The sequence below is a fragment of the Patagioenas fasciata genome, chromosome 2 (genome assembly GCF_037038585.1).
Source record: "Patagioenas fasciata isolate bPatFas1 chromosome 2, bPatFas1.hap1, whole genome shotgun sequence".
Taxonomy (NCBI): Eukaryota; Metazoa; Chordata; class Aves; order Columbiformes; family Columbidae; genus Patagioenas; species Patagioenas fasciata.
Genome location: NC_092521.1, coordinates 84,165,035 through 84,180,387, shown reverse-complemented (window position 1 = coordinate 84,180,387; position 15,353 = coordinate 84,165,035).

The window sequence follows — 15,353 nt, the reverse complement described above, 5'->3', positions numbered from 1 at the left end:
CAAACAAAAAGAAAAAAAGGAGAAAAATTGCACCTCTGCCTCACACAGGAATGCACTGAGGACTGAAGAATTTTGAGAGTCAGGGACTATATCTGCAATGAAATATTAAAAGCAACTGAGGTATTAGAAGAGCCAACCCAGGGACAATTGCTTCTCAGGACCAAGTTGTTTTATTCTCAGCCTCATCTCTGGCAGATCTTCCCAGTTCACTTAAAGGAGACCTTGAGGTAAGCACACTTGAGGTCTCCTCTTCAAGAACACTTCAGAAAACCCTATGCTGAGCAAACACTTGCATATGATCGATAAAAATGTTAGACAAATTGTGACTTGAGAATCAAAACTCTCCCAGTACAGACATTGTCAGCTGCACATAAGTGGCAGGCTGAATTCTGTGTTTAATATTGAAGCTCTCAGTCTAAGGGCAAGCATGAAAACTCAAGAAAATTACTTTGTCCAGTTAGACAGTGAACAACAAGTATCATTTAATACTGATGTTTTGTATTCATACATACAAAGTGTTTGATTTGGGGTTTTTTTTAGCTGTTTATCATACTACTCACACAATGAGTTTAGGGGTTTTCGCTCTTATTATTTTTTTGTTTCCCTATTTTTGTCTGTAAACTATTAATTAAAAATACAGTTTGTGGTTCTCCCTTTGTTAGGTGAGGCTGGTTATTTTGATCCAAAGTATGGTTGACAGAAGGAAAAAAAAAAAATTCTCCCTCCATATGCCAAGAGAGACGTCTTGTCTCCCCATAGACAATTTCATTGTCAGGCAAGCATAAATCCTTAAAGCAGGAGCTAATGTGGTAACAGAATGTTCTATCAATTGTTCTTGGGAATTAAATTATGATTAATAGAGTTTTAGAGATCACCATACCTCAACAGAAAAACACACTAAATATTTAGAAATAATTCCTGATAGCATTGAAGTTTCCTTCAGAAACTTAAGAAACTACTTTCCTTCAGAAACACAGGAACTGGATGGTGACATATTGGCAGCTGCTCTTCAGGTGTCTGAACTGCACAAGTAAATTAATCTTAAAAGAGTCTAATAGCAAACGGCTTAAAAAAAAATAATGACAACACACTACAACTACTTTTCCAAAATTATTCAAGCATTTAGCTGCTAACTGCCTTTCAGTGAAGGCATTTCTGTCTTCTGATTTGTGTGCGGCAATGCTCAATTTTTTTTTTTTTTTTTAAACACCCATTAGTGCTGCGGAGACAATCAAGCTAAGACAGTGTAAATAGTAACCCATATTACAGAGTTCAATTTCAGTTAGTCACTTGGAGCTGTAGATATTTCTGGATTTGGTATATTTCAATAAACTACTATTCTACAGAAGCATTACTGCTGCTGGTGGTAATGGAGAAAAAATAATTCACCAGTCTGAACCTCAGATGCCAGGATATAGTTACAAGGTTAATCAATATTTTAAATTGTATGTAGACATCGATTTTGCTTGAGTAATATGAAGATTCAATATAGAAATTATTGTGATAATGCACAAACCCTCAAAAGGAGGCTTTCTGCACCTACTTCTCATCCTGAAACTACATTTTAAAATTCTTCAGTGTTTCACCAGAAGTTTAAACAGAAAACAAACAAAACAATTATTTCACTTTTTTCCTCCCCCTACCTCTTCCTTGCTCCTTAGTTACAGTTCTCAAAATATAACGGTTTTTGCCAGCTCTGCAAATTCAGGTAGGTAGCACCAATATGCAGGGGAAAAGGCAAGGCACACTGCATATGCAGCTATTGTTAAACAAATAATGAACATTGTTCATTTCAGCTTCATTCAAGACACAGAATATCTCACTGGCCCTGGCAAATGGAAATGAACAGAAATGAAAGTGATTTTTTTCCTTTATAATAATTTTTGGGTTTCTGACAGCATGCAGATTCCAGAAGGAAATATATGTCACAAAATTTGACTTCTTTTTTTTTTTCCTCCTTGGTTTATCTACAGTCACTCTCTGTATAGAGACGATTCTTGTATTTCATAACCTGTAGTATCTGAGACAGAATAATTGTTAACATGTAATTATTCTACCGGTTCCAACTCTCATCTCTACTACCTTCTCCCATGTCCATAGGTAGTGACACAATTTGTTATGTGTTTCTGTACTGACATTATACCAGTGTTCTGCAGAGAAACATACTAAAGTCTATGAGGTATTTAGACACTGCAGTAATGCAGGGCTCATACAAAGGAGTGAGAATGGAAAACAGAGAAAACTCTACACATTCAAGATCTTATCTAGCCCAAAATTCATCTGTGCAGACCGCCTGATTTCTGTATTTTGAGCAATGCAATAGGGATACTCATTCAGAAAAAGTCAAAACAAAGTCAGTACCAGGAACCAACTTGGTTTGTAGCATGACGTGTATTTATGCCTGGCTAGATTACTCAGGCTTTCGCTCTTCTCCCTTCCCTCATCAAGAAAACACAGATAATGATGAGAACAAGCTTTGGCCTGCACTCCTGGGCTGCTTCTGAACTGTGCTTGCAGTAATTCAAGGGAAGGCTTCAAAACCATCTGCATGAATTATGAGGGAGCAGGTCACTTGAGCCACAACTCATCCCTTGTCACATACCTCTGCATACCCTTACGAAGCTGGAGGAATCACTTACACAAAAGCATACTCCATTGGAAATTTAAGCTGGATTTAGGTTGCTCTGCAGTGCTGAAGCAGTGCAAAGTTGCCTTCAGAGATTTGTGAATGTACCTTCTTATTGTTACACCTCAGCTTTCAATGAATTTTCCTCTAGAGAACACACTTTCCTTCTGCTCTTCCTATTGTTTGGGTTATCTTTTGCTATCTACACCACATTATTTATCAGCATCTTGCTCTCCTTTTCTCTTATTAAGTTAGGAAATGCATCTCACAGAATAAGGTGAAGAGAATAAATTACTCACTATGACAGACACATAAAGAACACAAACCCAAGCCTGCACTTCCCAGGAGGAGTCTTTGTACTCTCTGGCTCTCTAAGGAACGAATACCCATAAGCACTTGAGCATGAGCCAGCTGGTACCACTCATCCCCTGCTTAAATCCAATGACCAAGGAGAGATGTTATACACATTGGGGAAATTTCTAGCAGTACTTGTTTGAGAATTTTTAATTCAATTCAATGGTAACCTAGCATACATGGTCTAAGGATGAGGTGGGCTTTAGCACAAAATGTACAAAGTTCCCTTTTACTTTTTTCTCTTCCTCTCCTCCAGAAATAAACAAATGCTAATAATCAGTCACCAACAGTATCACAGCATTAATGATCAATTGAAAAGCACTGCTCCTTCGTGTGATCCTGGGATAGGTCTGTTTGTTTTTAAACCAACAACTGTGTTAAAATGGCAAGGCAATTCTTAATGTTAACACAGTTTTTATTCTTCCTTTTGTTTGACTCCTATAGTTGCTTTTCTTTTTTGCCTTATTAAAAGATTCCTCAATATTATTTTAAATCAAACACTAGCTTTTACTTTATGACATTGAGGTGTTTTGATTAGATCCTCAACTGGTATAAACAGATATAATTCTGTAGGTCTATGAGCTTCTGCAGGTTTACCTTCTGCTATCTATGCCTTTCTATGTCACACTCCAGACAAAAATAAACATGTGCACTAGGTTCACCTTATCAGACAAATTATCAGTGTCGTGATTGATCTTGAAGAGCAGATGTTTTCTAAAATAAGTTTTCTTTAAATGAGGGGGTTAAATATGACCGAATACACTGCAGCAAAACACTGAAGGTAATCAGTAAGACTTTTATTATTTCTTGAGATGGATGGAAATCTGCTATTTCCTACCTTCTCTTCCAATACCCCAAAAAATAATGATGTGATTTAAGAACATAAAGCTTGCAGCTCAATTGTCGCAATTTATGTTCCTGTAAACTTGATGTAAGCCTGAGCAGCACATTTTTTTACTGCATATTGTAAAGGATGGTGTCTAAAAGGTCATAGCAATTTCCACAATTTTATTTCTAGGATATTCTTTTTAAGTTTTTCACAGGAAAGTGTTGAGATTTACCTCTGATGCAACCTACTTCTGTCAAAACTCGAACTTCATGTAAAAAATTGAAGGACTGCCCAATGAATGAGTTCTTTTCTGTAAAATCTGATTGAAAGACAAACCTCATATCATAAGGAGGTATAACATACCCATAAACACATTTCATCTCTAAGTGGGAATGGTAAGCAAGCTCTTGCTCTAACCTTTTCTCTCTATTCACTGAATGTAGTGTTTTTGGATTCTGTTGAGAAGTGTGTCTAATTCATTTTTCCGGCTTAGTGAGACTGTCCCCCAGTCATTTCCTATTTGCTCTCTTGCTGTGAGTGGAGTCATATTCCCAGTGAGAAGTCAGCTCAGTTCCAGTGATTATCTCTGCTGCGTGAGCATTCCCAGACCTGAGCAATGGCCTGAGAGGATGCCTGCTCATGCTGAGAACATAGTTTAACAGTATGTTAATAAACACACGGGGAATGTGTTATGCAAACAAAGGCACATGGCCCCAAGGCAAATCCCTTCACCCTCAGAGATGCAAAAAGAGTAATACATTTGGGGGGAACAAAGGAATAGTACTGCATTTAAGAAGCAGCCTCATTGTAAATGCGTCTAGATTCTCAGTAGGGAGAGCTAACATGAAAACACATTGTCTATCGTTTTCTTTTGCCCTTCCTTTGAAGATCATTAGAGTTAGCATTAAGAGGACTTATACAGATTAAAAGCAGCCAGGTCTGCTCTCACTTCTCAATGAAACAGTTATCATCACAAAGCAGCACACCTTCAACTGGCTATTAATTGAATTCTACTGAAGTCCTTAAAAAGTAGTGGATTTTAACATTAAAACTTTACTGTTTGCCTGTGAAAGACCTTCCACTTCTAGGGTAATATTAAAATGGAGACTTTCAATCACCAGGCTTGAAAATATTTTGTATAGTCACTATTTTTTTTCTAGTCTTATCTATAAAAAAGGATTGGTACCTTCTTAAAACACTCTATGCCCCCACCTCACAGCCCAACACTAAACCTGGAAACTGGCTCAGGTTCTTCAAAAAAGCTAAAATGTCACCAGTCTTCCCTTTTCTTCATCTCTCTTCATCCCTATGCCAATTTTACACTCCAGCCACACAGAGATATGCATTAAGAAGCCTCACATTTTAATATGTCACTTCAATACAGAAAAATTATAATCCTAAACGCATTGGGAAAAAAAAAAAAATATATATATATATATGTGTGTGTGTGTATATAGGAGTGATAAGAAATATCCACTCACTAATTGAAGGTTATTTCAAACTCAGAAGGAAAAAGCATAAGAGAACTCAGTATACATACTCCTTCCTCTGTTTTCATTAATGTTTGTATAATTAATTACAGTCCTCAGGGAAAAAAATAACTAATATTTTATATCCTCCTTAAGTTCTGAAAAGCAATCAAGATCTATAATAGCTTCTGAGTTCTGAAGTTTATTGTAAGCATGTGTGAGTGGGGGAACCATCGTGTTTGGTTGTTTGGTTTTTTTTTTTTTCTGTTTCTTTGTTTTGTTTTGGTTTCTTGTTTTTGTTTTTAAGATAGAAGAAGTAATAATATGTGGCTCTTGGGACTAAAAACATTTTAAAAAATAATAATTCTATGTCCCAATAGCAAATAATACATTTAGGAGCCTGGGATGAATTAAACGACTGGTATTTTTCAGTCTAAAACTGTATCATTTACAAGCTAGTCAATTTGTATCAAATACAACAAAAAATACCCCATAGCATTCTAACACTTTATAGGTCCATGAAGTAAAAAGGAGGAAGGATTTTTTGTTGTCTTCTGTTTGCTACTGTAACCAGATTCTGGGGACACAATTCTGCATGGAAATAGTTGTAAATATGCTCTACATTTCCAGCTCCTGGAGGCAGTTATATTGGACATATTAAAGAGAAGTTTTACAACCAAATCTGAGATGCAGAATGCTCTGATATTGATAAAGTTGCACATCTCTAAGGGTGGGATTAATCCTATCCAAATTTGACTGTTCAGAAAACTAACCTAAGGTCCCTTTATAGTCAACAGAGACAGTTAAGTAACTCCAGTGGGGGATTCTTCCTATCTATCTTGGACATCAATGTTTGTATCCTAATGGGCAGTCTGACACACTCCACTGACTTGCAGAGCACACCTAAATGCGACGCTTAGATTAAAGAACTCATTTTCAGACAACAGAAGTTAGCAAATCTAACCCCATGCTGCAGGCTGTCTGCACTGCAGCTATAGTCAACTGCAAGGTTGTGTTTTTATGAAAGCCTAAGCTGGGAACTGACCTAAGCTGGGTACCATGAGGAGCTGGAACCAGCACAGCAGAGGTTTCACTGTGGGTCACTTGCCTGGGCATCAACCTGGGGCGCTTCATCAGACTGCTCGGGGACTGTGGCCTCAGCCCCTGTGCTGATTTAACAGCTCAGGAAGTTCAGGCTGCCTCCTCACCTTCTGCTCCCAACTGATTCAGCATGATCCTTCTCACTGCTCCCTGTGCTGAGACAGCATACTAAACTAACCTAGGCTGGGAAAAAAAAAAATGTGTAAGGAAGGAACAGGAAGGAATAGTTTTCAAGTCTGCTTACTAAGGCACTGAGGCAGAAGACCCAGTACTGGGAGGGTGTGGGACCTCGGGGCCAGGAATAAAGGAAAGAAAAGCAGGAAGGAGTGAAGAAGGAGCTTCTTGGCAGTGCTGAGCCATTTAACTGGTTTATCTGCACGGTCTGAGGAAACCCAAGTGCTCTGCTACCCTGCAGCACTCGCTGTTGATATCAAGACAGAATGGTTCAAAACTCAAATCTAAACAAAGTACAATCAGTCCTGTGCAATATAGGTAGATACCAAGAAGATAGGCTTGATCTAGAGCATACTGCTCTAACCCCACCTTTTCTCTTGGCAGTGTTACTGAGTAGCCGGTTCACAGTTCTGCCTTGGGAATGGGCTGAGGAGGGTACATGAAGCAAGATAAAGCTGTATTGAGCCCCATGTATTGCAATGTGCACAGTATAGCTCTGAGGATGGAAATCAGGATCTTCCATCTCTTGATAATGGGAAAGAAAATAGCTGAGCACTGCAGCATTGAGTCAGCTAACTATCAAATCCCAGTTTGTTCAGCTTCTTTGGTCTACGAGTATATAAGGACTATGGAAAAGAATGCCCTTCATGAACCATGTGTACAAGAAAGCAATGTGACAGATAGATAAATCCAGATACTTGAGAAAAATATGTTCGCTGCCTGCAGGGCACAATGACAAGGAGAAAATTATAGTCTGTATTGGGTTTTGCAGGAACATAAAATGCATAGATTTTATGCCCTCATGCTCTAGTTTGCTCTGCTGGACTGACAAGGTGCACACATGCATTGGTACCAATTTACACATATTTTTGCACAGTGAGATCCAATGCTACACGGCACGTGTTTCCTACCAAGGCAATGCCCAACCACACCAGCAGTTCTGTAGACCAGCTAGCAATCACTGACTGACTGACACTAAAAGACCGGTCTGTGATCATTCCTTCCCCTTTATCAACACACTGACTATTGCAGCAATAACCATTACATAACATTGTACAAAAACACAGTGCAAAAGCTTAGGTTTACTACACTGCTGATACAATTTACATCCAGCATTTGAAACCTCCCCTCCTTCCTGTGATTTGCAGTAGAAAACAGGGCATTACAGTGCTGGGTGGGCAAAAGCTGAGAGTCTGTTATGAGCCTCAGAGAAGTCAGGACATCACACTTACCTTTTTGGCAAAGTGGTAGTTAGTGAAAATATTGGTGATGATAATAGTAATGAACAGAGAAGCAACCCCTCTTTCATAATCCTGATGCCAGGAACTCTCATTTCTCCCAGTGTAAGCCAGTTGGACAAGCGGGTAGGCATGGCCTCACTGAAGGCTGTATCACATGACCTCCCTCAACATTACTGCTCTGCATCCACTGCCTCCTGTCCCACAACAAAAACTTGCAAGGCAGTGTGGGGCAGTAGCTTAAAAATAGCCATAGGCAAATTCTTCAGTGACTGTTACTTGGGCTCTTATAGCCCCTGAAAGCTCCTGCCCATAGACCTGTCCAAGTCTTGCATAGCCTGAGACAGGGAACATTGCACCCCATTTTAAGTACTTGGCCCATCTTCCTGCTGTGTGACATATTTGGCCATACTGTCTAGGGCAATTTGCATGGGAACTAGCATGCTGGTTATTCTCTGGCACCACTGCCAAGTGCTGTGTAGCTAGAATGACATTTTTCAAGGATGCTAGAGAGTGGAGCAGAACAAGTGTGGGCTTTTTTATTTTCTTGTTTGACCTGTCTCCTTGTCTAATAATAATATTCTAGTGATTATACATGACACGTAACATCCTCCATCTGAACTGCTTCACTACCCTGCAGAAGAAAAAAAAAAAAAAAGGATAGCCTCTGTCCTTACATTATTAAGGGGGAAGGTAAGGAAATATACAGAAAGATATGCTGACTGTGGTGACAGAACATAGCTCATGAGTACACCAGACAGCAGGACTCACAGCCAGTCCTGAGCCTTAACTCTTCGCTTCTCTCATCCCACCTCGCATTCACGATCCTCCTTGCAATCACTCTTTCCCCACCACCTCTCTTCTCCTCTTTTCCCAATAAAATTTTCCCACATTTACATTTGTTATTAATTGTTATTATTTTCTCTAATGTTTTCTTCCTCAACTATACGGTTCTCAGCTAGTATCTTCTGCAAAGTATTGCTTTCAGCAGTCCTATTTCTCTGAGTAAACACATCAGCTCTCCATTACATTTTCTTCCTTGTGTTGTGGTATTTTTTTCTTGATGCTCAAGAAGGAGAAACAAAGAACTGACAATGTAAAAAGGCAGCAGGGGCTGGATATTTCTTCTTGCCTTGCAGGACTTTCTTCACTTTGAGCTGCGCTCAAAAGCACAGGTAGAACAAATGAGTACGGGGAGCAGCAAAAGCAGAGGAAACTAGGAATCATTGGCTATGTCTACTTGTTTCACTTACCTGAAAGACAAACCTACCAGGGAAATCTTGCAGTCTTGCATCTGAGGAATATTTCTGTTTGGCAGAATGACAGGATGACAGAAAGCCCAAGGCACAAGTTGACAGGGGAGCCAAAAAAAGCATTGGTTTGCCCACTAACACAGGTCAGCATTGGACATACTACTACAGCATATCACCCAAATCCAACCGTACAATGGTTCTTGCAAGGTTATAGTCCACAACCCAAAGCATAAGGTCATATTAGTACAGATCTCACTAGAAAACAGTCCAAATATGTGTTAACTTGGGTCCCTAAAGTCTGAATATTACTGTAGGTAGCCGAAAATTGGGCTTATTATCAGACATAGTGAAAGCTGTCAGAATTTCAGCCTTCATTTTCTTAGGCTGAGAATAAGAAGAATCAGGCCATATGCTCTGCAGGTCTTAGAGTACATCTAGATTAAGGTGCAAAAACTTCTATAAATTTAAATCACCTATTTTCCTTGCCATAATTTTGGACAAAAATATAAGGGAGAAAATTCACTTTTTGAAACAAGAATGATACCCACTTTTGCAAAGAATCCTTTAAGTACACCCTCATATGTTGTTTGAATAGGGATAAAACTGTGCTTTGGAAAAAACAGTCCAGAAAAGTCTTTCTTAGACCTCTTCCTCCTCCACACAAAAAGATAATTGCTTCTCAAAGCAGCATGGTAGAGTTCAAGTTCTCTTGTCCTCATAGCAGATCGGCCAATGTGCTCAGCTAACTTGTCATTTGGTTTTTATTTGCAAAGGACAGCATCTGGTACTTAATCTCCAGAGTAGAAGGAATCATTTACACAGATCTGAGATCACTTTGTGACAGGTGCCAAAGCGTCATTTCCAGAGCCTTGTGAGCTGACCATATGCTACATCTTTCCCCAGCTGGAATAAAGACATTGAGACATCATATAATTCATCCGTAGCATAGGATAAATAGATAAATGTGATAAAATTACACCATCTATAAGACTGTATGTCTAAGTCTCAGACAAAGTATGCAAGTAACTGCATGTAAAATAATTACTATGCAAAAACTATGGTTTGGGGCTTAACTACACTTCAGAAGCAAGTAAAGACTAGGTCAAATTTGTAGTTTCGCAGTGAAATGTATCAAATAAAAAAGTCATACCTCAAAAACACTTATTTCCCATAGTCTGTGTTTAATACGTTACAACTCATACAAGACTGAAACCATATTTATAGAAAAGTCTCTACCAATATGTGATTAAAACATGAGAGGATAATGGGAATAATTCACTGAATATTCATTGGAAATAATAATAAAATGATTAAATTATTCCATAATCAAAGTACTTTTTCAATCTGATAACTAAGTTAATGTCCCAAAACTGCAGTACCGGGAGACGAACTAGACCCTGGATGCTAAGGTTTTATTTGTGGGAAGTGATGAGTAGGACCATATGAAACAGTCATGAGATTTCCCTCATCCTTAGTTTCGTCAAAAAATTCTGAACTGAGCTGATGTATAAAAATTGTATGCAGACCTTAATTTTTCCTAAGTAGCAGATGGTTCTAGGGTCTAAACGCAGCCATCCATATTCCTTAATACAGGAGAAAAAAGATGTATCCACATGTTGGTCTCCTGCTTGTCAAAACCCCTCAATAGTCTAAAGAGTGATACCTGGGTAGTTAATTCTAGCATGTTTTCAGAGGCACTGCCTGGGGCAGGAAGCTTTTCTACATTTTTTAGAGGATCTGGAGAGAGAAAGCAGAAGAATACGAAGCATTTAGGGGTCTTCAGGGCAAGAAAGAAAAATCTTGCCTCCCATGATTGATGCTACACAAATGGCATCTCATGCACTTCATAATCTCTACCTTTAATTCTGAAGACCAAGGTAAACTGCAAGAATCCTTTGAACCATGGGTGGCCAGTGTCAATGGGAGGGAGAGGATAAGTAGTGGTTCAGACTCTCCAAACAACCCTGCAGGAGTTTATCCAGAGTCATTCCCTGAAAAAAAGGTTTTTCATGATCTGGACTGTGTAATGAGCATAAGGTTAACAGTTCAACCATCATTAATTTCCAGCCATTTGGGAATGGGTGATTATTTGACAGTAAGGTGTGATCTAAGAGAGGTACTATTATAATGTGGAGACAGCTGCTATTTTTGTACTGCAGCAGAGAGTTGATACAATGGCAAAGCAGTGTGACTGTGGTGAAATTCACAGGGGAACAGACTCCTTCCCAGGGCTCAAATTATCAGTACATTTTCATTGCTGCCTCCAGAAGGAGATACGTAATGCTGTCAGATGCTGTTGAGTTGGGAGTTTTTAAAAAGAGATGGAATTGTATGCATTACAGAAACCAATATTTACACAAGGACAATTCTCTCATGAAATATAAATGCTGGAACTCTGATGGTTATAGCCCCTATTTTGAGATTTTAGATGAGGACAGTAAACTGAAGAGGATGAAATGCCCCCTTACCCACTCAACGTTTTGATTATCACATTTGAATTTTAAAGAGAATAGGGAAAATCCAATCAAAGCTGCATTTATACATGTTCATATTTTATACTGCTGTCCTTGGTACACTCGTTCTCAATCCAAGTAAAGTAACTCTAATTCGGGCTACAGTTCCTGAAAAGGAATGTGAGTTTAATGAAATAAAAGGCTCATCATGCAAAGCCTAAGTTGAGAATAACACCCCATTCTGTTGCCATTACAGACAGAGACAGAAATATATCAAAGTCACCCAGACACTTGAAAGAGAATGGGAAATAAAAGGGACGTGTCCAAGCAGTGCTGGTGGCAGGTGTCAGAAAGCGAACGTCAGTAGGATCAAATAGGAGAGCTTTTCTTTCCTGCTTCTTGAAAGGAAATAAAAAACCCAAGACCCACAGATTCTTATTAAATACAAAGGAAAATTAGATTAAGGTAACACTAAAGGAAAAGCCTGGGGTTCCTACAGCATGTACTTGCAGGGCTTGGCTTACTTGCCTCCCAGGACATAGTACAAAGACAGAGTATTTGGCACCAAGTCTTTGCTAGCATTTCCCTATGGACTGCCTGAAAGAGTTTCTGGGTGGGCTGGAAGACATGTCAAAGCAGTTCAAGGTGCATGAGGTACCTTTTATTCCCCCCACCTTGGTGCAACCCTTTTGTGATGCCCCACTGAAGAACAGCACATACACATACCAAAGAGGTTAAAAGTTCACATCAGCTGGGCCAGATTTGATTCTAAGAAGAAAGGTAATCGGTGTTGGGTACATTGTTCTAGTCCCTACTCTAGAGGGAGCTGATTTAGCTTCCATAGTTAACTAAACTAAGACTCAGGAGAACTGAGTTCATTTCTCAGCTCTGCTGCATGTGTCCTGTTTGAGTTTAGTCAAAACACTTCGGGCACATGTGCACCACACGATAACTGGGCTAGTACTGCTCGTAGCAGAAACCAGTGGTGCACATGTAGCACTGAGCCCAGGACCAGAAGTGATTCATCCACACAACACTAGGTGAAATTGCCAGCTTGGTCTAGAGCCAGCTTGGAAATTCACGCATTGTGCTCCACTGATCCATAGAGATATGTCTACGCTTCTCTACCAGGTGATCAAGCTGGTACCATTTAATACGCTCATTAATATTGCCTAGTTTCATATCCTCCAATGAGCTCCTCTGCTCAGCTCTTTCCCAACTTTATTCAATTTAACTTGTTTGGCAGAAATTTTACTTGCCCATTATCTCTGCAGTTATTTATATCTTTTTCCTGGAAGATTTCAGCCAATGCTTTTCAGTCATTTCCAAGAAAACGGCTAATGAGAAAATACATTATCCTCTTCATGACAATCCTTTCTTTGGAATGCTTTCCTGCAACTGAGCATTAGGCAAAGACTAGAAATTTGTCTGGGGAGAGAAACGAATGAATCAGGGTTGTGCCTTTTGCCCTATACGAAAATTAGCCCAAATGTAGCCAAGTTAAAAGCCTTTGAATAATTGCTGTTTGTGCATATCTACAATAGGCTGCTTTGATTTTAGCAGCTGAATTCCCCAAAGAGACTTCACAGGACATGCTGGAGATTTTCACAGCTCCTGTGCTTGAGGAAGTGGTGTCTGTACTACTAAGCAGAGAACAAAGGAGTTTGTTTGAGCTGAGGGTTATAGGTATGGTTTTCCCCTGTAATGACTGCTTTGATTCAAACATGAGTACTCAAACCAGACAGGATTGTCTTTCACATGCTGTTGGTGCCTCCATTGCTGTTTGCATCCAAGCAGCATGACAGATACAGCTGTCCCATCTGAATATGGGGGAGAAGAGGAAGAAAAGAGACAAATCTGACATAGAGTTGGTGTGGTATGCAAGGGGATATAGAAGTGAATGAATTTACTAGAAAGAGATGAAATAGGATCATGATATTATTGTGACTGATGTAAAGGAGACCTAAACGTACATAATATTACCATGTTTGTTTTATCAACATAGAACTGATGCTTACCCCACATATAAAATATTTAAATTCTGATATCTCCTAATGTTTGAGTACTATTCTTCATAGGTTTATTAAAAAAAAATTACTATCATAAATAGTATCATTTTGTGTGTGCATTCTCCCAAATTTATCTAAATAAAAATATATAAATAAATAAATGGCCAAAGAAAATACAGCAAAACACACACAGACATAAAATTATTTATTTGGCACATTCCTAAAACACATGTAGGTCACCAGCAGTGTTCAAAGCTTTACTGCCAAAACAGAGGTTTCACCACTGAGCTAATGGAGCAGTTGTTTGCTTTAATAGATTGTTGTCCTCCTCGCGGACAGATGCTGAAGGGGTATGCAACACCCCATTCTGGCACATGGTTCCAGGGCAGAGTAGTGACACTCAGGATCTTGGGCTTGAAATATATGCTCAGATCTGTTTATGAGATATCTGACTCAGGAAGGGAGTGAGCCATTGCAGCTCAGACACATCTATTGTTGCTCATAATCTTGGTTTCTTTTCTCATTAAACCAACCAACAAAAGCCTGATCTTGCCTTTTCCTCACCCCTGGCTCCTCAGCCAGACACATACTCAACAGGGTTCTCACTTGACTCCCAACCTTCTTGCCCACCAAGTCTTTATCTCCCTGTCTATGCACAGACCCAGTGCCTTGTTGCCTTTCCTGTGCCACACCCAGCCTCCCCATTCTCTGACCTCCTGCACCGTATGTGCTTTTCACAAGGCCTTCCACCTCCATTCTCCTTGTGTGGGTCTCCTGACTCAACTGTTTCCTTCACTCTTCCAGTCAGATCTGTCCTCCCTTCTGCCTCTTCACCTTCTCTCAGTTCCACAAGATTTGCTTACTACCCTCCCAACCCCTGCAACTTCAGCTTCCTCCCCCTTCTTCACCAGCCCCAGCCTAGCCTCACTTTTGCTTCTTTCCCAGATATCCACCAGTAGCTCTCAGACTAGTTTATACAAACCACAATCTTCAGAGTTTCATAACAAGAACAGATTTTATTGTTCTGCCAAAAAGACGGTAGGCATCATGCCTCACACAAAGGCTATATCCCCAGTGAATTTCAAAGCTTGAAGTTTTTGAGCCTTCTAAAACTGTTTTAGCTTGGTCTAGACAAAATGTTTCTAGTCAGCTCCTTTCTCCAAACCAGATGAGGCATCTCAATACTATGAAAATTTGGCCTCTTGCTAAAAGACAATCAATGAAAATCATTGCAATGCTCAGTGACTACTGCTAAATGACAGACTAGGGAAAGAGTTGGTCAACCCTAAAATTGAGCAATGCCATCAAACACGCAGAGACTAAAAGCTGCTGCAGATAGAGTGCTAGAGTATAAGATAAACTATAGTGAAGTCAATATGAAAAACAAGCAACTAGCCTTTCAATTTAAATGCAGTTTGAATGTAGGTCAGGGAGAACGAGCCACATCAACGTGGTCTAAATTTCACCTGTACCTCTGTGTTTTGTCATTTCTACTAACCAGTTTGAAGTCCAGATATTTATGTACAGCTAATCTGTTCAGTGAACGGCAATCGTTATTTAGATGTGTTTCATGCAATTAATGTAATTTAGTTGACCAGTCATCATTTAGCACCATTCCAAAACTGCAAATAAGGAAGAAAAAAAAAAATTGAACTCAAAGGCTGGATATAAAAATGTAGCTGAAAAATAATAATCTTGCTTTTTTCCCACAAAATCAAAAGAATCACTAAATATGTAATTTGTTTCAAATGAGTCACTCAGATTCATTATTAATTGTACTATCTTTGGCTACTTAGTGTTTTTGATTGCTTTTGATATTCTTTATTATATGATGTTCTAATTATTGT